Source organism: Odocoileus virginianus, chromosome 26, assembly GCF_023699985.2.
Source record: "Odocoileus virginianus isolate 20LAN1187 ecotype Illinois chromosome 26, Ovbor_1.2, whole genome shotgun sequence".
NCBI lineage: Eukaryota > Metazoa > Chordata > Mammalia > Artiodactyla > Cervidae > Odocoileus > Odocoileus virginianus.
Genome location: NC_069699.1, coordinates 16,938,241 through 16,962,260, shown reverse-complemented (window position 1 = coordinate 16,962,260; position 24,020 = coordinate 16,938,241). Strand labels below are relative to the sequence as shown.

Genomic DNA, 24,020 nt, shown 5'->3' with positions numbered 1-24,020 from the left:
ACAGTTCTGAAAATGTCAAACTCAGCACTCATGTATCACTGGTGGGGATATAAAATGGTATAGCTGCATTAGAAATATGTTTGGTACTTTCTTTCAAAATTAAATACCTGGTCTGTAACCCAGCTGTGTCACTGCTGATTTGTGTTTTTTTTTTTTTTTTAATAACAAAAGCCTGTGTTCACTCAAAGACTTCATAGATGCTGCTAGCTGGTTTACTCATAATCATCAAAATTAGATGTTTTGATGATATTCTACTGAAAAATGTTCATTAAGAAGAAAAAGACAGTAAAGATTGTGCTATCCTCACACAGGGAAATAATATTTAGCAGTAGAAAGGAACAGACTCCCAATATATACATCCAGATGGATGGATCTTGAAAACCTGTGGGACAAAAGAAGTTAGACTTAAAAAAGGTATACTGAATAATTTTCATTTCTATGACATTCCTGAACAGTTAAACCCAAAATGTGGTGATTAAACTCTGGGTAATACCTGACTTTGGAGGAGAAAGTGAGTTTAAAGATGATTTGGGAGATTGATAGAAATGCTCCTGGTCTTGATTATGTTTGTCAAAACCTGTTGAAACTTAAAATTCTGTACATTATATAACATGGAAATCATTCAATTAAAAAAAGTTTTTTTTTAAGATATACAATTAACTAGTAAGGTTAATTTTATCCAACATAATAAGGGGGGGTTGAGTTCTGGCTCCATATTAAATGATTTTAGTTTCAAATATGTCACTTTTTATAGGGTGAAGTCTTTGACCAGTGATAAAAAATGATCTATGCTTCACATATACTGTGTGTAAATTAACTACGTAAAATATTTATTTTGAAGGTCAAAGAAGATAAGGTGTATTTAGTACCTAGAGCATAGGAGGTCATCAGTACAGATAGCTTTGCTCCTCTTATTTCTTTTATCACCTTTATCATCATATATAAGTGAAGATCAGAAGGAGAACACAATAGTTTATTAAACACTAAGTTATTAAAAATCTAGGAGATAAATATATAGATAGTGATAAAAATAGAGATACAGATATTTAAATAAATGTCAGTCTAGGTGTTTACTCTGGAATTCACATCTGGTCTTCTACAAGTCTGTGAAGTGATTTTAAGAAATTAAATGTTAAGTGCACGTGTGTATTGATATGTAGTTGTGCAGAGATAGAATTTCCATAGCTTTCTTGAAATTTTCAAAGAGGCTTTGTGACCTCCACTAAAAGATAAATTATATGTATTCATGGAATTACCTGTCATTAGGTTGTTTTATTCCAAGCAGTTATCCAGCTTTAAAAAAATTAATTTTCTCTTGGTGTATAACCGATCACAGTGTTGGCAGTTTCAGGTGCAGAGCAGAGTGTCTCAGTTATACATGGATCCGTTCTCCCTCAGACTCCTCTCCCATCCAGGCTGCCACATAACACTGCGCAGAATTCCCTGTGTCTTACAGGGGATCCTTGTTGATCATCCATTTTAAATACAGCAGTGTGTACATGTTGATGTCAAACTCCCTGACTGTCCCTTTCCCCCAGCCTTCTTGAAAATAAAGGCAGAAAGACTCTGGAGAATAACAGTTAGTTTGTCATCTGCAGACCTCCTCACGTATGTTTCTTGGGCTCCATTTAGCTTTTACAATTGCCCATCATTTCTTGGAGTGAAGGTAAATGAATAGGGAGAGAGAAAGGTATCTCAATATTATGGACAGAATAATCCTATGTGTTATCAGCCACATACATATAGACAATTAGAAAGTGTGGATAGGGGATATTTTTGAATGCTTATCTTCAAAACCATAGTGTTTTATGATATTAAAACTTAAATATCATTTAATAAAATAGAAACCAATTCTGATAAGGGAAATATAAATAGATTTAAAGGCAGAAAAGAGCATGACTGGACATACCACTTCTTAATCACCAAAATTAGAAGTTTTGTTATAGACAAGTCACCACATTAGAATGTGGTTGCTTCCTCCTGAATTTTCCATGTGAAAAACCTGTGGAAATACTCAAGGATTGATATTTCTGTATTTGTGATAAATACAACTGTATGTGAGAGAGTTCAAAAATAACATAATAAACACGAGAGAGAGAGGTACATTTCTGTCTCACTGCTGTCTGAGTGGCTCTGGGTGCAAGTTGTTAGGGACTCATTCTAATTCTTCCTTGTTTACCATGCCAAGGGCATTGCCCTCACTAGCAGGAGTCAGATGGCACACCACATGTCTGCATTCCAACCAGGAAGGGCGAAATGAGAAGGAGAAAGAACACCCTTTCCCTTTAATGGCATGGCCGGAGATTGTGGGCATCCTCAAGCTGATATATCTTGGCCAAAAGTTACTCATATTATTCTTTTTTGTCAAGAGCTCAGCTAAATATTCTACAGAGAAAAAGAGAGTAGATATTGAAGGAACAATACACTGAAACTAGATATCCTGAAAGAATTACAGCTACAAAGAAAAACTCAAAATACTCTTTTTTCCTTTATGCTGATTCTTTTAAAGGATTATATCATTCCTTATAATTGGTAATGACTGTGATTAGGAACCAGAGGATATACTTTTACTTTTGTATTTTGGCAGGAAACACTTAAAAGTAGTTAAAAGAATGAACTTATCTTCTAAAACTAACTGTAGAAATAAGCGTTTATGTAAACAGTAAACATTTGCTGATATTCAGAAAAAATTAAAAAAAGAAAACAATCTGGAAGACTGGAAAAAGAAATGGAAACCCTTTCATGGTATGCAGTTTGGAAGTTGGAGTAAGTCTAGTACTTATGAATGTATTAGATGATACACTTGATTACAAGTAAGAGAGTCCAATTAGGGAAGCTTAGGAAAGAGAAAGATGGAGAGAAAATCAATATGGCAAGATTGGAAGGAACTTGAAAGCAAAATGTTGGAGATTATTATGGTAAAGAGGTTGACTCAGGTTGGATTGTGAAGTACCTTTCGAAGCCTAGTAGGAAATTTTAATATTATTCTGTAGGCAATTGGGAGACATAAGGTAAATGTTATGTTATTAGGTCTTCACTAATGATACACTGAGAGGGAGTTAGGCAGAGGTGATGGAGTTCAACAAGGGACTATTAAAAATGTAAGAAGCCAGGAGAATTTTAATGCTTCCAAAGAAAGGGTAAAAGGAATGTGGTTCATTTACTGAGAAAAGTGTACTTAGCTAGGAGTCAAGAGAATAATTATCCTCTCAAAGCCTGACCTTAAATCATCTTTTTTTTTTCCCTAGGGTTTCAGTGTCAATGTGAGGGTATTGTTATACTTTTCACAAAGACAGCGTGGCAATAGAATGACAATGTGCATACAAGTATGTGAAAAAATACCAAATGGGATTAAAATCTTGTATGCCTGGATCATTTGAATGTAATCATAACAGAGCAAACAGATGTTTAGATTAAAGTAGTGTTAGGCTATTGTGGTCCTTGTATTTTAATTGTGATAACTTGTTATGAAATAGAGAACCATTGTAGGCCACTGTTTGGTTTAGATGGTAACAGTGCAATAATATTCAGAGCAAATTGGCCACTAGTTGGATTCACTCCCACGACATTCACTTTTTTATTCCATGAACTCAATTTGTGTGCCGGATTCTCTAATAGATGCTGCAAGTAGAGTGACTGCCTCACAATATCCCTGGACTAAGATTTAAGACCTTTAAACCCTTTGTATGTATCAAAAGTCGTATGTATAACCTGCCTTCAAGAATGAATTATCAAAGAGATTTATTACTATCCCATTTCTGTTGCTAGAAGTGAGAGGCCCAAAATGGATGAATAATTCCCCGTAGCCAAAGAACAGAGGGCTTTTTTTGTTGTTGTTTTCAATTATCAGAAGTAAATATTTAAACTGAGGGTGGAAGCACAGGGAATCCACTATCTGCCTCCATCCTCCAAAGTAAAAATCAATGCAAGATGTCTGACTTGTATTTGGATTAAATTATAACTCTTTCCTCAGTTAACTTTTGATACTGAAAGAGAGAAGAAAAGATTATGGGTATGAAATCAGGCAGAGAAAACAGAATGTGTAGTAGAAAGGAGCCTCTCTGGTGCTAAAAGCTAGTTTGAGAGGGTTCTGATGTTTGCAGTAGAAACGACTGTATTAAAGCGAACAAGTTGTATTTTCCTTCTCACCGGTTTCCCCCATCACCCTGGTGTCCTTCTGGATGCAGAGCTCCACACCATCTCGGAAGGTCTTCTGAATTAGAACAGTTTTCCCTGGGCTGAGAAATGTTGATGGTTCACTGATGCTCTAGAGTTGGAGTTCTTACTCTTTTCTGGAGCTCACACCCCTTTGAGAATCTGATGGATGTTACACAGCAAAGTTTGCAAAATGTTTGACTAGAGGATGAGGTTAGATGTTGTTTGACCTGCCTAGGGTATTTAAATGAAATTGAATTCATTGTCGACATTGAAAACTTGAAGATTTCTTGCAAATATCTAGATGTCTGGCTCAGGAAAAAAGAGTTGGTCTCACTGGCTATAAAGCTGAGTGGTTGATGATCCTTCAGAAGAAGATATGCATTCTTCATTATAAGCATTGCCTGCCACTCTGTTTTTAAAGTACTAACTTGATTTATTTGCATTCATACCTTATTGATTTATGCAGACCTAAGTAGATATTTTAGTTTATAATCTCTTGCTTTTAGTTCCATCTGCAGGAAATGAGGAGGAGGAGGAGGGTGAGGATGGTGGTGGTGATGAATACTTAGAGTATTCAGCATTTGCCAGATGTTATTGTAAGAATTTTACACATTTAAGTTCATTTAATCCTTTAAGGCATCCCTATGAGTCAGTTGTATTTCGAATCCCACTTTACAGCTGAGGAAACTGAGACACAGAGGAATTAAGGACCTTGCCAAAGGTCACAGTGTTATGATGTGGCAGAGTAAGGATTCAGGTGCAGGCATTAGACTCCAGAGGTAGGGCTTTAAAACTGTTCTATGAATTTTGCTGACCATTTCAGACTAGACTGAAGTGCCCCCAGCCTTTTGAGGGATCCCCATAAGGATTTCTTGGGCTGTGGGTGAAAGGCCTCTCAGAAAATGCTTTATAAGTGTTCACTTCAGGTTCATCATGAAATAGACAATTATGGAAACTGGAAATTGAGTTGTTTCATTACCCTATTATAAGATAATTGATTGGATCAGAACATGAAACCAAAATTATTCATCATTTATGTAATCTTAACAAATGATGGCTACATAAGTATTGCTTTAAAAAGGAAGATGATCAGTGAATTAGCACTGCTGAGTGTAAGGGACATGGCTTTGATATTGTGACCCCTTTTGGTATGTGACCCGTATAGATGGACTTCTCCCCCATCCCAGTGGTCACCCAGGACGAGAGGTGTGGGAAAGAATCATGTCCCTTCCTCAATCATGGAGATCACTGTGCCAGGCTCTCTTGGGCACCGTGGTTTCACAGATGGTATTATCGAGGCTGTATAAGGAACAGGGCCAGCTTCATCCCGCCAGGCCCCGTGGTTGCTCTAAGGCTCTGCTGTTGCTGTTTGGAACCTATATATATATTTTTTTTTTCTTTAAGGTCTCCATTTTCATTTTGTACTGTGCTCCACAAATTCTGTAGACAGATCTGATCAAGAGGCAGCAGGTTTTAGGGTATCACTTCCCTAAGGGTATCCATCTGTTTACTGAACTTCCAAAGCACCCAGAACTGCACCCCCACACTGTAAGCAGCCAATGAACATTTCTTAAAGAATGTTTGGAGTACATGCTCTAGTTCAGCAGATGTTTTCTGTGAAAGGCAAGATAGTAAATATCTTGGCCTTGGCAGCAGTATGATCTCTGTTGCAATTCCTCAACTAAGCCATTGTAGCTCAAAAAGCAGCCATGAGAGTGAAGGAAGAGGTGGGCTCAGCTGTGTCCCAAACTGCGTCTGCTGATTTGTAGGGAGGGAGTAGGCTGGATGTGGTCAGTAGGCTTGGTCAGCTGAGTCCTGCTCGAGTCAGACTGCTCAGATTCTAACTCTAACGATGCCATGGACTCTCTGACTTTGGGCTAGTTTAACCTCTCTGAGCCTTAGTTTTTTGTAAAATTGCTATAATAAGAGTACTTTCCTCATAAGATGGTTGTGAGGATTAAATTGAAGTCATGTATAAAAGGCACCAAGCCTAGCTCAGCACATGGAAATAATGTAGTTGTTGCTTCTCTAATTATTGCTATTAATGGGTTTACCTTCAAACCTCTAAGCATTCTACAGATGATAAACAGATAAGACTCAATTTCATCTGATCCTTTCCTGGATCAGTTTTGAAGGAAGAACAAATATTCTGTTAATTATTCCAAGGAAGTAGCCTGTTTCCACCTTCCTCAGCAAAATTTTTCATGGTGATGAAGTAATAAGTTTGGTCTTCATAAGGCATCCATGCTTACTGGAACTAGTCAATGAAGAGCAAAAGACCTCGTTTTTCCTTTGCAGGAGAACTGCTGTCTTTGAATCTCCATTTCTCACCAGTTAAAGAAGGGGCCACACTAGAAAAATGTCGAAGGCCCTTTTAGAAACGGAAGAGGTACCATAATATAGACATTAAGCACTTAGACTCAGGAGCTACATTTGGTTTTAAATTCTGTCTCCCCTAGTCTCTATCTTGTAATATTCATTTAACTCTCAGAGGGGCCACTGCCTTTTCAGCTCCGGGAGTAAATAGTCTACCCACTTCTTTCTCGTTTGTCAGATTCTTCATGTAGAAAATAAGAAATCAACACATTACCTTGACTATTCAAGTATGACTTTAAATTAAGGCTGATATTTTATAAAAGGGTGCTCAGAAATGTCTCCATTTAAACTACATGCTTTGGCAACACTGTTTGTTTGTTTCAATATTTTCAAAGAACAGAGCCACAAATAGTCTAAAAACAAGTTATATACTCATTCAACATGTTTAAACCATAAAATTTAAATACAAAAGATGATGGAGAGAAGTTGGTTGGGTGAAATTTCTAGCAGTAATAGCTTGATTTCTCCCTTAAAGACAATACTGATGAGAGTTTAAGAATTAACCCAGCTTCTATCTGCATTCCGCAAAGCACACCAACCAGCTATAAAATGTCATCCCCAAATGACTTACCACAGATTTCCCCTGTGGGGTTTCTGAGTTTACACTCTTGTTTCCCTACAGTCTGTTTCTCTACAGAGCTGTACAAGTCATCTTATAAAACTGCAGCTCAAACCATGCCGCTCCCCTGGGTAAATTGCTCCATTAACACAAAAAATGTGCATCCCTCACCAGGTCACAGGCCTAATACGGATGTTCCTGCCTCATCCTTTCTGCCCCTCGTTCCGTGTACTGACCTCTTCTCTGTTCCTCCAGCGTGCCATGTTTATCTGCTTCCATGACCCCTGCCTGGCTGGTTCCTCTATCTAGAACAATGTTTTCCCAGATTTTTGCATGCTTATCTCCTTGTTACTCTCAAGGGATCAACTCAAACATCAGATCACACTTACTACTCTAGGAAATTCTCTGTTTTATTCATTAAATGAAACATAAAACCATTCATTTATGGTTTCATCTGTTAGAGGGAAGTCACCATGAAAAAAGGACTGTCCTATTTAGTCTAGTCCCTAGATCATTGCCTCATACATGGTAGGTATATGGTAAATAAATAATTTTCAAGTGGATAAATGAAAGAATAAGAATTATTTCTGTTTGGAGTTTGTTTAAAGGAATACTTTTAAACAAGTGGAAAAGCTTACCTGCTCACCATTTTATCACTTCAATATCAGAGAAAAATATTTGATGGTAACTGGAGTGCCTCTGTGGTTTTCTCTAGTTAGAAGTTTGGGGAGTTTTTATAGTGAGGTGACCCACTTGATATAAAATGATGGTTGTTTTGTCTGTGAGACTATAGACTTTCTATACACACAGAAACACACATGCGCGCATGCACACACACACACACACACACACACACACACACATTCACACTCAACAAAAGACATCAGTTTCCTCAAGAAAGGTGCCCAGGAACCATTTGCTGAGCACTTACTATGTCCTAAGGAATATTCTAGGCTCTGAAAATGCAAAGTTGAATAAGCATGACTCTTATCCTTGAAGAATTTATCATCTAGTTTAGAGACAATTCAATAAATAAGTAGTAATTTGATAAATTTCTGGTGAAGACTGCTAAAAGTTGCTGAGAGAATCTAAATAGAGTGATTACATTTCTCAGGGAATTTGAGAAGCCTTAACTAGATAGCTAGATCTAAACAGATTTTGCTAGAAAAGATGAGGGTGTCATTTCAGAGTAACTGCATAAGCAAAGGCTTGGATGTGTGGAAGTGGATTGTACATGAAATTACTTCCCCCATTTCCCATGTCTTACATTAGGGATCTGTCTACTGAGTAATGCAAGTCACTCCTTCGTTAGTTATCAGATTTTTTTTTGGAAGTCCTAAATGAGAGAGGCCTTTGTGGTAGGGGCAGGTTGGGTGAGGGGCCTATAGGGTTTTTTTATGGAGGGCCTCTTTGCTATCAAGAGTGTGTTCTTAAGAGGCCATGTCTATTTCGTTATTAATATATCATCTGCACAATGTTTATTTTATCTTCAGTCTTATCCATAAAGGCATTTTCTGAGAATATCTTGACCATGTGAGATTAAGAATCTTTCTGGTCAAGAGTAACCTAGTATGTTAACTAACAGAGCAAATCCCTATGAATGGCCATTAAAATTTGCTTACTTCTTGTCAAAAAATTTAGGAAGCTCAGTACCTCACATGGATGCTAGTATCTAGAGAGTAAAGCTGTGTTTGCTCTAACTTAGCTTCCACTCCTTTCTCCTTCCCCCACAAGGATAAGAATTGAGCAATGAACACAAATGTAGGAAACGAACTTTTGGTTACCAAAGTGGAAAGGAGGGGAGGGATAAATTAAAAGCTAGTAGCATATACACTACTATATATAAAATAGATAAACAGCAAGGACCTACTGTATAGCACAGGGAACAATATTCAGTATTTTGTAAAAACCTATAACAGAAAGGAATGTGAAAAAAATATATATATATATACACACACACACAAACACACACACACACACACACACATATAACTGAATCACTTTTTGGTACACCTAAAACTTAACAAAAGGATTATAAATCTACTATACTTCACTTAAAAAAATAAATAATTGAGTTATAAGCTCTATTCCATGAGCTTATTTATTTAAATCCAAGTAAGCCTAGGTAAAAACCTAGTGGTAGGAAACCAATTTCATCACTAATAATTAACTAAGGTAATCAATGCTTTTGCAAAACCATTCATGTTAGTATTAATTGGATTTCACATGTCCACCTGTAGCCTCTTCCATAGAGCCCATCACAGTCCTGTGAAGTTTTAAGTGTCATTCATTGACCCATACAAGGGATTTCCATGTTGAAAAGTTTATAGCTGTACAAATTTCATTCCTTCCCCTCTTCTTTTTTGTAATTGAATGGCTTCTCATAGGAAATCACAGGGACTATTATCCAGCTACCTTCTTGCTCTTCTGCATTTTTTAGTTTCTGGTGATTGAGCCATCCATGTATTGAGTATTGTGCAAAACCTTTTATTTAATCCTTATAGTCTATCCCTAAAATTGAGGTAGTTAGTGCACATTTGCATCATATATTTTTCCAGTTGAGGCTACTCAGGCCGAGAAAGTATGTTATTCAGGCAGGTACAGTGAGTGACATGGTGGCCTGATTCAAAGCCCATTATTTAACCACTTTTATTTACTTACTTTTGTTAAACCATTATTTAACACTGTATTTCCTTGCCAACTTATTCTTTCTCTGTCTTTGTACTTCCCTCTTTCTTACCTTTCCTTTTTTTTTTCATTTATTTTTATTAGTTGGAGGCTAATTACTTTACAATATTGTAGTGGTTTTTGCCACACATTGACCTGAACCAGCCATGGGTTTACATGTGTTCCCCATCCTGTCCCCCCTCCCACCTCCCTCTCCACCGGATCCCTCTGGGTCTTCCCAGTGCACCACTTCCCTGTTTCTTAGCAGGCTTTCTCTACTCAATCCATTTGTATTGTGTCTTCTAGGGTCATTGGAGGTGGAGTGAAGCATGCTTAAACCTAGAGTGTAGAGGACCAAGGAACAGGTGATCAGGTTGAGAAAGTAGGCTTTATGCAAAAATTCAAAAACCTAAAGGCCTAGAATCTAAATCGATAAAACTGCCAAGAAAAGCAGACAGAGAATGAAAGCAATGGGAAGTAGTATGAACAAGGGCAACTGGTGGGTCCACATCCTTGTTAGAAATGAAACTCCTATTCACCCTTGGACAAAGCGACCCATTGGCGAAGTCCTCTTGTTCTCCAGGAAGAACCATGAATCTAGATTTTTCCAAAAACATTCCAGTTTTTGAAGTTGTGAACACTAATTTGAATCTGTGAAGACAAAGTGTAAACAAAAAATTCTTGCAGCCTAAGTTTAGGCTGTGAACTAGTTTACCCCTTGATATACTCTTAAGACTAGGGATGTTGGCTATCACCGTTGTATCCTCCTATTTTATTTCAAGGAAATCTGTGTTGTACATTGAGTGTTTTGTTGCTACTCTAAGAGCTTAGAAATAATCAGAAGGAAAGGAATATGACAAAAGGGTCATTGAGGGGTAAGGAGAGTCCAGATCTTGCACACAGCTGCTGAGAAAGCGGAAAACAAAGGATATGGAAATGTGGTGATCCAAGGTGAAGACTGAAATCCCCATGGGTTTTGTAAAAGTACTTTACCAGACTCTTAAGGTATGTGTGGTATGTGTGGAAATGAATGAGTGTGCCCTGCAGCAGGTTCCAGATGAACAGTATTGGCACTGGTCTATGCTAGGCTGGAGCCAGATGGAGCAGACGAAGCCGACAGTGTAAATGATCCATTTGTGGTCACAGCTCTTCATCCATCATTTGGAATCTCTTTTTTACCTCTTTTCTGCTAGAGCATTTGGATAGCAGCAGGCGCTGCTTAATTGGAATTCCAAAGCCCACCTTGGTTGCTTGATACATTTTGCAGTTTTTAAAGAATGTTACTTTATTTGTGAAACAGAGGTCTTGGAAACACCCAAGCCACATGGAGGAGCCCTGTGCTTCATAGGATGTTAGAAATGAAGGGGGAATCCTAGAGAAAGGTTGTGGCTGTAAATCTACAGGGAAGTGGTCATTGGAGGTAGTCAACAGAACTGACCCTTCACTGTTTCTCATGGGGAGGGCTCTGGTCAGCAGTTCTGATTTCCAGCAGTCACAGGACGTTGGCTGCACAAAGCCCCTTGAGATGCTCCACTGTGCTCCTCTCATTTTGCTGATGCAGAGCTGAGACTTGGAGATGAACTGACTCTCCTTGAACAGAGGCTGCATCTCGTTGTCTGCACCCAAAGGCTGGGGTTAGGGCTCTGCTCTGGTTATGGTTACCATAAGCAGTGGAGTCTCTGAGACTAAAATCCAGACTCTGCCAGCTTCTAGCTCAGTTTCAGTGACTTCTTGAAGTTGAGTGCACAGCTCTATAAACTGAGGATTACTGTGATGACTAAGTGTGTGAATAAATGAAAAGCTCTTGGCACTAGATGTGTCAAAACATATTAGAGTCACTCTTTGGGGCTCAGTTCCCTTACTGTCAAGTAAAGGTAGCCCAAGTTGGTGAATGTATTTAAGGCAGCTTGCATTAAACCTGCCAGTGAATGGAGAGTCAGTGAATGTTTACTTGATTATTAGTGAATAGTTAATAATTTTTTTTTTTGGGGGGGGGGTTCTGTTGGATCTGTGTGTATTTTTCCCAGTATGCATTGAGAGTATTCATGTAGTGACTGGTGAAGAGGCAGTTGTTCAAATTTAATTGTCAAATCACTGGTATGCTTTTCAGCAGGCACCTTTTCCTTTTCTAGGTGAGGGGGTAGTTGGGTATTTATGAATTCTTTCCCAAGAACTCAGGCCACATTCACATAAATCCTGTGCTAGATACGGGCTCAGAAATGATACAGCCCAGCTGCCTTTCTACTAGGATATAACACCCTAGCCATTTCTGAGCATATTTGGAATGGAAATCATTTGAGTCTAGATTTTTCAATTGACTTCAGGTTAAATTAAGGGCAGACCTTTAAAGGAAGTACCTATATGATTCTGGAGAAGGAAATGTTAACCCATTCCAGTATTCTTGCCTGGGAAAACCCATGGACAGAGGAGCCTGGTGGGCTACAGTCCATGGGGTCATAAGAGTCAGACATAACTTAGTGACTAAACAACAACAGTCTATTTGTGATTTACTTATTTAAAAGTAGAAACACTGTTTATAATCTGCCAGACTCTTCTAGAATCATAACTCATAATAATCCTGTTCAGTTCAGTTCAGTTGCTCAGTCATGTCTGACTCTTTGCGACCCCATGGACTGCAGGACGCCAGGCCTCCCTGTCCATCACCAACTCCCGGAGTGTACTCAAACTCATGTCCATTGAGTTGGTGATGCCATCAAACCATCTCATCCTCTGTTGTCCCCTTCTCCTCCTGCCTTCAATCTTTCCCAGCATCAAGGTCTTTTCAAATGAGTCAGTTCTTCACATCAGGTGGCCAAAGTATTGGAGTTTCAGCTTCAACATCAGTCCTTCCATTGAATATTCAGGACTGATCTCCTTTAGGATGGACTGGTTTGATCTCCTTGCAGTCCAAGGGACTCTCAAGAGTCTTCTCCAACACCACAGTTCAAAAGCATCAATTTTTCAGTGCTCAGCTTTCTTCACAGTCCAACTCTCACATCCATACATGACTACTGGAAAAACCACAGCTTTGACTAGATGGACCTTTGTCAGCAAAGTAATGTCTCTGCTTTTTAATATGCTGTCTAGGTTGGTCATAACTTTCCTTCCAAGGAGTAAACATTTTTTTAATTTCATGGCTGCAGTCATCATCTGCAGTGATTTTGGAGCCCAAAAAATAAAGTCTGTCACTGTTTCCACTATATCCCCCGTCTATTTGCCATGAACTGATGGGACCAGATGCCATAATCTTAGTGTTCTGAGTGTTGAGCTTTAAGTCAACTTTTTCATTCTCCTCTTTCACTTTCATCAAGAGTCTTTTTAGTTCTTTACTTCATAACGGTGGTGTCATCTGCATATCTGAGGTTATTTATATTTCTCCTGGCAGTCTTGATGCCAGCTTGTGCTTCATCTAGCCCAGTGTTTCTCATGATGTAAGTTACATAAGCAGGGTGACAATATACAGCCTTGACATTCTCCTGTTAGATGATAATCCTGTTAGATGGATATTATTCTTATTATTCACACTTTATCCATCTTTTAATTTCATGGCTACAGTCACTGTCCACAATGATTTTGGAGCCTAAGAAATGCTCTGGGAGGCCAGGTGAGGTTACAGGGAAGGGTATTTGGCCATCTGATGTTGCTTTAGGACCCCTGAGCTAGACAGTTGTCAGTGCCAGGTATGGGGCATTGTTTCCATCCTGACGCCAGGGTCACTGGGTAACCCTCTGAGCCCTTTGTCTCCACAACAATGAAGTGAAAAGTTAAAAATGGTTTTAGAAAAATAGAAAAGAAAAAAAGAGGGGAGTGGGAAGAGAAGGAAGCTCTGATATATCTCACCATGGTGAAATTACCAAAGGAAGGTGTGATAGGTATAATAATACACTAGAAGAAAAAAAAATACTAGTCTGTTGTTCAAGAGGAAAAACAAAATCTAAAATACAAGTTAAAGGCAGTGCTATTAAAACTCATTTTTTTTTTCTGGCTAAAAATTGAAAAATTCAGTACAGCAAAGTGTTACTTTTCAAAAGAAAGCGTTTAGTTTGAATACACCATGCTTGACAATCACCTAAATTGCTGCATGAAATTACAAGAACTGGTCTTGAAAAATAAAACCATGTCATGGAACATGGAGTTTCTCAGTGGAGGCAGAGGCTGCTGGAAATTGCTTTTTGCAAGGAAGCCCAAGTGACATCAGTAAGGATTGTTTGCGTGTGACCAGAGTTGTACCCAGAAATTACATGCAACAAACAAATCTCTGTGAATTAGAAATGCTTGAGCATTGTTATTACTCACCCTTGAAAACCTTATGTAAGGAAAACAATGTGCCTACTTACTTATTATTTTTTTTTTTTACCAAACAAAATGATTTCTATTTTATTGTATTTTTTCAATCCAGAAAATATTCAGTTTAGGATTTTTGACATGAACTCTGTGAAACCCAGTAAAATGTACCTATTTTGTGACAGTCTAAACAGAAACTGTGCATTGTATCACTTTCCGGTTGCTGAATGTACTTGAACCTCCAATCATAAAACCACATTTGCTTTTTAAACTTGAATAATTCATTTTTTTTCAACAGAGGTAACTGACTCTTCTGAAAATAAGTTTTATTCAATATCCAAATGTAACTTGAACTTATTTTACATCCCCTGAACTGATCTTTTGACTCTGGAATTGTAGGAGGCCCGTTTGGTGTCTTAACTGGCCATTTAATTGGTTTTGTAATAGCAGTTGGTAGTTTTCCAAACAGGGGATATATTTGCTGAAATTGGGTATTGTTCTCTGGTGCTTTTGTCTGTTGTTTCAGGAAAACTCATAACACTTATTGTGCTTTGGAATTTGTTAATTGTATTTTTTCCTTTATTTGAGTAAAAAAAAAAAAGAATAAGGTTGGAAATTGCTTCTTTGTGGAAAACTGAAATGCACTGATTAATATGGGTTATAGGAACTTAAAAGTCCCATGTTAATTTTGGCAACTATTGATTAGGCCCACCTCACTACCTTTGGTTCGCAAGGAGACAAGAAAGCTGAAGTTTTCCTTGTTGTTTTTCTTTCTCTATTAGCAAAAAAATTCAGGAGGAATATTCTGTCTCCCATAATGAAACCATGCTCTTACCACAAGGCCTTGAAATGTTAAAAGTGTAGAATGGGTAAATGAGAAAATTGTATCAATTGATAATCTAATGAGAAATCCAGAGGCAAGGGGTTAGAATTACACTGTTATGAGACCTTAGTTTTGCAGAGTATGGGAAAGAAGGGAATAGACACTGGCCTATTGGTTATAAATACCCCTTGAGGCTTTCCACTGGACCCCATAGAGACTCCTCATGAGCCCATGTCTGTCAAATGTTTTCACCCCTAATTTAGAGTCAGTTGTGTTTAAATATAATCCTTCAATAAATGTGAAATCATAAGTCTCATATGATTTAAAATGAGCCCACTGAAATTTTTATTTAAGTATTAGCAGAGGACCCTAGGTGATGTTATAAGCAGTTCAGAGGAGAACCAAAGAACAGACACATTTATAGATCAAGAATACTGAAACACGCTTGCACATGGATGCAAAATTGACTAGGGGGAGTCAATAAAACTTCCAGCAGATAAAACTTCCATATATTCGCATGTCTTTGGACTAGATTATTATTTCCTATTGCTATCAGTTATCTACAATTTGGGATTGTGACCTATCTCAAAAGAAATGAAAGCACAGAACCCCTATATAATCAGAATCAGATGACCTAGAAGGAAGGATGTTTTCTAAACTAGGCTGTCTTCCATGGAAGCATATAGTTTCTACTACAGTTGTATGATAGTTGTATGGTAGTTGTATGATTCATTCTGCTCATGAAGATACACCTACAGTTTAACAGAAAACTTTTCCCAGTATGAAAAGAAGGGACCTGAACAAGAAAGCCAAAATGGACACTCCTGTATTCTTTCTTGCCTTTTTGTTGTTATTCAGTTGTTCAGTTGTGTCCTACTCTTTGCGACCCCGTGTACTGCCAGGCCCTCTGTCCTTCACTGTCTCCTAGAGTTTGGGCAAATTCATGTCCATTGAATCAGTGAAGCTATCTAGTTATCTTATTGTCAGCCACCCTCTTCTTTTGTTTCTTACCTTAAGCAACAGCAAAGATATTCTACCAGAAGCATAACTTTGCTGACTGATTTTTCAAAGTAAACAGTGCTTCAGTCAACCCTTGCTGCTCATTTGAACCATCTGAGGAACTTTAGAAAAACCTGATGCCTGGACCCAGACCCAGGTATCCAGTTTAATTGTTCTGTGTTCACTCCCTGCATCTGTTTAGAGCTTTTAGGGTACTTCTAATATGTGGGCAGGCTGAGAACTACTTCCCTAAAGGGTTGAGTAACATTTCTCAACTGTTTCTCCTGTGGTGATTTAGCCAAAGTTGCAAAACCAAAAGCATTTAGGCACCAGGCTGTTGAAAATGCATGAAAAAGACCTGCTTCTCCTTCTCAAAGTAAAGTTAACTTTTTGGCTGCCTAAGGAAGATAAGAGCAAAATCAGCCTTTGGGCTTTTGTTTCCTGATCCAAGTCCTCTTGCTGTGGAACATCTTCTCACCTCTTTCTTTCTATCCTTCCCTCCCCTCCACCAGATCTTTTGCACATTAACTCCTACCCTTCCTTTAGGTTAATATTTCACAAACTTTATTTAGCATGCCTCGGAATCACCTGAAAGGCTTTTAATGTGCCTACCCCTGGGTCCCACCCCAGGATTTTCAGATCCAGTAGATGTGGGATAAAGCCAGAGTTGCATCACTGACAAATTCCCATGTGATGCTGATGTTGCTTATGTGGGACCATAAGTTGAGAACCACTGCGATAAATTTTGTGTTTTCTTCTTTGAAGGTTTGAAAACTGAATTAGCTCTCCACTGGTGTTTAGCTAGAATGCGCCTCTTGTGATCAAAGATGGTCTTTTGGGGACCATAGTATCTTTAGTGTGTGTACTGAAGCATGGACAAAAAAGACATTGGTAGATAAACATGAATGCTTAAGAAGCAGTCATCGTAAGACATCAGTTTTTTCTCAGCACTTCCTCATCTTCTTTGAGTTACTTTTCCCCAATTCTCAGTTCATTACGTGGCTTCTTATCTATTTAGAGATCTCTGTGACACCTCAGCTTGGTGTTTTTTTTTTTTTTTTTTTTTTTTTTTTTTTCAGCTTGGTTTAAAAATGGTTCCAAGTTGCATGTTCTTTATCCTCACAGCTTCACAGCTTCCTCATCACCTGGTATTTGTTAGAAATAGTCAGGCCTCACCCCAGACTCCCCGTTTCAGGAATCACACTATGTCAAAGTCCCCAGCTGAGGAGTACAGAGGACCAGACTTCCAAGTTCAAGAAACACTCTTATCAACCGAAGTGCATCCTCAGTTGGCTCTGTATTAGTATTAAAACAACAACAACAAAGCCACTTGAGCTAGTTGCTTCCTGTGTTCTCAGGGCCGTCTTGGCTGAGTGCCTTTCAAATTGTATCACATTTGAGCTGCACCCTTGGCAGCTGATAACTGCTTCATGTATCCTTCCTGAGAGATCTGTGTTCCTGTTTTAACAAGGTCTTTCTCAGCCCCATCTCAAAGAATTAAGGAAGCAGAACTCGTAAATATTGTGACAGATTCATGGAGAAGACAGACATAAAGAGCTTTAAATCATATACACATTTTATGGAGGAAAGCCGTCTCTGAGTGGTTAGGATATAGTTAGGATACAATCACCATGCTTACATGCCAGCTTCATCTTATTTCTCCATTATCATCTTTTTGGTCCTTCTTCCCCACCTCTTTCCTCTCTCCCCTCCATGACCTTTTCTCCTCTTCCTCTCATTTTCTCAGACATTTTTACATTATTTTACAATGTAAAGCAACTCATTTGGAGTCTCAACTTCCAAATGACATAGGCCAGAGAACACACATAATCCATTTCTGCTTGAGTAACTAAGACTAGAATGACGCAACCTTCTGATGCACAATCTGGAGATCATGAGTTTGACCTAGTCTTTTCAAGCTCCAGCCTTGGACACAGCAGCCATCACAGTGTTGGTGCCCAAGAAGAACTGGATTACCAGTTATGAACTTCTTTTTAAGGAGGGGGTGATGGTGACCAAGACGGATATCCACACGTCTAAGCACCCCGAACTAGCAGACAAGAACGTGCCCAATCTTCATGTCATGAAAGCCATGCGGTCTTTTAAATCACAAGTCCATGTGAAGCAACAGTTTGCCTGGAGACACTTCTACTGGTACCTCACCAACGAGCGCATCCAGTATCTCCGCATTTACCTCCACCTGCCCCCTGAGATTGTGCCTGCCACCCCGCACCACAGCTGTCCTGAGACTGGCTGACCAGGGCCCAACAGTCTGGAGGGAGAGCAACCTGCAAGATTCACACAAGGAGAAGTCGACAGAGACACCTACAAAGCGCCATGCCCCCTGATGCCAACAAGAAACCCAAGGCTGGGGCTGGGTCAGCAACTGAATTCTAGTTTAGAGGCGGATCTGGTTGTAGACGTGGTCAGCCACCTCAGTAAACTTGAAAGGGATTGTTTTGTGTTGAATAAACCTGTAGCCAGAACACAAACAAACAAAAAAAAAGAGTTTGACCTAAACTTCCCATGAGTTGCCACTGAGAATGTAACCTTATGTCGTAGGACTGTATTGGAGGGCATGTTTTAGGTGATTGCAGAAGATGACGCACTACCACACTATTAAATTTCTCATTTTAACCACTACCTCTTTAATGAAATATAGGTATAAAAATGCCTGTCCCTTTATTGTAAACACGTTGCCTCGATATAAGAGAAAATGAACAACCTCTAAATTTTAGTATTTCCCTTACAAAAGTGTGACTTCCATCCCAACACAGTTAATTACAAAAGGCTAATTTGTTTGATTTTTCCCTTGATTCCCTGCCAAGATGCACTTCTGAAAGAGTGTCCTCTGTCAGGCTCCCCTAGGTGGGAGCCTCTTTGTATACTAGACTTGATCCGTAATGTAGTTCTGACTCCTGGTCTGATGAGGGACTTAGTGCATGCTCCATAACTATCTGAGATGAAAATTGCTACAGGATCAATTGCTAAGCTACAGGGCTAGAATATACCCTTAGAGTTCTAATAGTCATGTTCTTTATGGGTTATATTTCAGACTAGCTCAAACCAAAAGTGAGGCCACATGATCAGTTACTCATCTTTTTGACCCACTGAAATATAGCCCTAGCCCTTTTGATTTATAAATGCCTAAGTATTTTTGACTTTTTTTTTATGTACAGTGAGAACCACATACACAGTGTCAAGTATAGAAAAATACTTTGTTGGTATAGTAATATGTCATATTATTTATTATTGTTGTTGTTATATTGTTGTTAGCTCAAGGATCACTGGTTTATTGTACAAGTGTTGCCAAAAGGATTGCAAGGTTTGGCTGCTCACTGCTCAAAAGCCAATAAACAGGCTAGGTTGATGGAAAGGAAAGTTTGCTTTATTTCAGATGCGGGCAACTTGGGGGGGAGGGGCAGACACTTGTCCAAAGGCCACCACTCAAGCCCTGCGCTGGCAACCAGTGGGGCAAGAGCTTTCATAGCGAGGGGAGGGTGGGAAGGGGGGGGCGTGTTACATGCAGAAACAGCACAGTCAGCGTTTGGCTAAGGCCGGGTCTCAGAGTTGTGGCAGCTCATGTCCTGGGTATGCTCTGGGGCATCACGTAGTTCACTTCTCCACCTGGTGTCTTAGTATCTATAAGACAGGCTCAGCCTATAAGGGATGTGGCTCAGGATATTATCTGTAACCCTGAGAAAGACTGAAGTCCTTGACTATGCTTAACGACTGCGTTATTATTATTATTGAGTCTCCTTTCACTGTTTCCCTTTTTTTCTGCATTTTTCTCTTCTCTGATTATTCTTCGACTAAAGTTTTCCACAGGCGAAAGGCAGGTAGAGGTCATGATGGGGGACAAGGGCCCCAGGGTCCTGCTCCGTTACAAAAGTACAGCGCCTTGCCAGCTTTGCTAACAGTTAGGTTTTGTTATAAGGGTTGTTTGTTTTGAACTTGAACCAATGAAAAACAATATTACAATCCGTAGTTAGTCCAGTCAAAGGAAGGATGCTTAATCTACCACATGAAATAGTTCTCATTGCTTGGGCTCCAATGAATACATAGACACAAGCAGTGCACATGTGCATGTGTGTGTATTATAATATTTAATCTAGACACCCCAAGTCCCAGTCAGTTTGACATATGAAAGGAACCATTACAACCCTAGAGTCCAGTTTTATCCTCATGTTTTCCCCCACATAAAGTCTTTGGCTTGCCACCCTACTGTGGATAAGTGACTTCTGGAATGTTAGGTTTCATGAACCAGACAGTTTTCTAACAGAACAAAAGTGTGAGCTAGAAGGAGATTTCCAGTGCTTTATTTTGCTATGACCATTTAAAACAGAATCTATTTCTATTTACTGTCCACATTATTTTGTAAAAGATTAGTATCTCTTATTGGCCACATTTGATCAGAATGGATACTCTGAAGCAGTCAATAGTGGCCTGGAATAAATGTTCAAATGGTATCAATCTAGCTGTCTGGATCTATATCTCTTCATTAAGAAGAAATATTTGCTCCTATACATTTTAAATATTTTTATTGCGTTGTCTATGTCATTATGGTTTTCTTTTAATAAGACTTTAAAAATGAATAAGTTGAGAGAGAATAAGATGAAGAGGAAAGAATATGGACAGGAAGATATTGGCATGTTTTGCATTTTTATAGTTACTAGCTAAGAAAGATGATCGTGATACATATATGTTATATTTGAATCTCTTTTTTTCTTCCTTAGGCTATTATAAGACAAAGTAATAATTGATGATTTTTCAAGATATTAAGAATTCTAAGTAATATATTACTGTGAGGACAAACAGTTTTCGCTTTGATATCTTGTCTTTTTAATATTTGCCTTTCAGTTGTTATTGAATAGCATTTTTATTTCTAAATTAAGTTTACAATAGCATTTATATATTATGGGGAGTTTGATTTACTTAGCAAAAATATTGTTAGCAGTGAAAAGATGCATAAAAGGTATATTTAAGATATACTCAAAATGATAAGGTCATGTTTAATAGAAGATGCCCTAAAGCAATTTCCAAATAAAAAATATTAATTAAGCAGTATTATGCTCTTGGTTTGATTTTCATTTTTATCTTTAATTTTATCATGGATAAACTAAATATAAGATAAAAATGAAAATTTGATAAACCCCAAACTACAGTTTGTCTTACTTGAGCAAACCAGTGTTCAGATAAATGAAAATATATATATATAATTATTAACTGAATAGTATTTTATGCTTAAAAAGTGAGTGACATCATTGCTTTAATTCATCTTGTTAAGCTTCTTAAAGGACCATCTCATTTCCTTTTTTCAATTCTTCTTTCTAACTTACTTATTGATTAATATACAGACTTTTGGATTAATTTACTATTGATCTGACAAGCATCTATTGAACACCGATTTACATAGGCATTTACTTGGTGTTAAGGACATACGATGAGTAAGTTGTGATTGCTGCAATAATATTGTCACTATCCAGTTGGCAAGACAAGTATATGAGCAAGCTCAAAGCATGTATGGCATGTGCCATGAAAGAGTGTAAGGTAGAATTGGCAAGAATATTAGGAGAAAAGATATAATTGGAAAAGGGAATTCTCAGGTCTTTGCTGAATGAGTTAAATATAAACTGAGTCATTTCAAAGTAAATAAGACATATCAAACACAGTTTTCATTTAGTTTTTTGGGAAGGCTAAGGTGTAGTCAAAGCTATATGACTATATAGAGAGAGTAGGACCCTAAAGAAGGCTGCGTGCCTTCTGCAGATGAGTGGAAGCTCATGTTATGAGGGACCAGAAACCATGAGGAAGCAGAGAAAGTTCTCTGTGGAGATCAGAGTGTAAACTTGAAAGAAGGTAGAAAAGTAAGACATCAAGCAGCTGTAAGGTGTGCCCCAAAGAGAAAGTGGGGAGTGGCCACCCTTGACTTCATGCCTTTTTAGCTCCGCTCCTGTAAAACTCAGCTAAACACCATGTCCATGGTGTTAATGCTTCTCCAGGACTTCATATTTCCTCATGTGTGTGTCTGTGCCAGTGTATGTAAGTGAGAAAGCAAGCTTTGGTTGGTGTATATTCATTCAACCCAAAGAACTGCTTCTATGAAATGCCTGTTGAATTGTGGTTATGGTTTTTCCTGCAGGAAATCAGTTTTATCAAATAAATGGTCACATCGGGACTGTTTATCTTGGTCCTGAAAACCATGGCCCATGTTCTTTCCTATAAACTTCTCTCTTGGTCCAGTGCCAGGAAGGGGACCTCATGACCACAAGGGAACTTCACCAGCCTGAGTTTCTTCCAAGGCATGGATGGTCCCATCAGAAATAGATGTGTTTGCTCTGTTAAAATAAAACTTAAATTATCGTCTAATGGGAAAGTCAGAAACATTTACCACTTTGTATACTCATTAGTTGTAAAAAGGCTTCTTGATGTTGTTGTTGTTCAGGTACTCAGTTGTGTCGGGCTCTTTGTGACCTCATGAACAGCAGCACACTAGGCTTCCCTGTCCTTCACAGTCTCCCGGAGCTTGCTCAACCTCACATCCATTGAGCCGGTGATGCCATCCAACCACCTCATCCTCTGTCATCCCCTTCTCCTGCCTTCAGTCCTTCCCAGCATCAGGGTTTTTTCCAGTGAGTCAGTTTTTCACATCACGTGGCCAAAGTATCGGAGCTTCAGCTTCATCATCAGTCCCTCCGATAAATCTTCAGAGTTGATCTCCTTTAGAATTGACTGGTTTGATCTCTTTGCTGTCCAGGGGACTCTCAAGAGTCTTCTATAGCACAGCACCACAGTCTGAAAGCATTGATTCTTTGGCGCTCAGCCTTCTTTATGGTCCACCTCTAATATCCATGCATGACTGCTGGAAAAAATGTAGCTTTGACTATACGAACCTTTGTCGGCAAAGGAATGTCTCTGTTTTTTAATACACTGTCTAGGTTTGTCATAGCTTTTCTTATTCTTATGGGCAAAACTATCTATCTACACCAGCAAAACTCAGTGAAAGGCAGCATGCTGACTCACTGTATCTGGACCAGTTGGAAAGTCCTTGGTCTCTGAAAGGCAGAACGCTGCCTTTAAATATTACTTCCTGTGTATGACATTTGGCATGCCATGTTCCCTATGTATCAGTTTCATCATTTAGGCAGTTTTGTGTCTTTTTAAATTGTGACAGCAGTTATCTTATATAATTATGAAGTGAGTGCTCTCTGGAACCGTATCCTGGATTAAAGTCCTGCCTCCTCTGCTGGTTAGCTGTGTGACCATAGGCAACATATGTGGTGATGCATGTGGTGACTCTGAGTTTTGGCTCGTGCACCTGCAAAATTAAAATAGCGGTGATACCTATTTATGGACTGTCATGAAATGTAAATATGATAAAACATGTAAAGCCCTGATACAAAGCCTTGTCATGCCTGGCACGTAGCAAGAGCTCAGAAAATTGTTTACAGTAAGTGTTGACTATTATAGAGTGCTTTGTAAATTCTACAGCACTGTACACACGTGGTAATGTTGAAACAAATGTGTCTCGAGTCACGAACAATGTATTTTGAGTTAATCTTTAAAGTACCTACAATGGACAGCCTGCTAATGGTTGAGCTTGTAATTTCTATCTCCTTATATAAAGATCAGTTAAGTAGAAATGGTCCAGAAATGAGCTCTCCTGTGGGACTGAGCAGTTTTATGAAAAAGCTTTTATCACCATTGCCAGACTTGCAGGTAAGAAGAATGCATTCGTTTCTAGGGATTTTAACTTGGCACCTTTCACGAACACTAAATTTACTCTGAAAAGAAAAAAGAAAAAAAGCATATGTTCTTTTTGTGCTGGCAAGGTAGCAGAGAATGGTTCTTTTTGGCATCCTCAATATTACTTAAGCCCCTTTTTCCTCCCTCAGGCAGGTAAGAGGTGAGATAATTGATGAGGCTTTCTGGTTCCATCCTCTTGGGTGTTTCTAAAGCAAGGATGAAACATTGGGGATAAAATTTGTTTTAAACTACAGTTTTTAAAAGAGAATAAGGCAGAAACTTCCAGAATCTTATCTTATCTTTTATTTTATTCTGTGTATATCTAATTCTTTTTACAGTGCTAAACAGTTATTTTAGGTGGCTTTGTGATCAAATTGAGAATATTTCATAAGACTTCCTCTTGTGCTT

General features: G+C 38.5%; 1 protein-coding gene and 1 pseudogene across 8 annotated transcripts in view; both read left to right on the top strand.

Moving 5' to 3' along the window:
• Positions 1-24,020, top strand: part of GRM7 (glutamate metabotropic receptor 7) — an 871,847-nt gene that overhangs the window by 385,681 nt on the left and 462,146 nt on the right. The gene's annotated exons all lie outside the window — the stretch shown is intronic.
• Positions 6,518-18,308, top strand: LOC110151428 (small ribosomal subunit protein eS10-like; annotated as a pseudogene).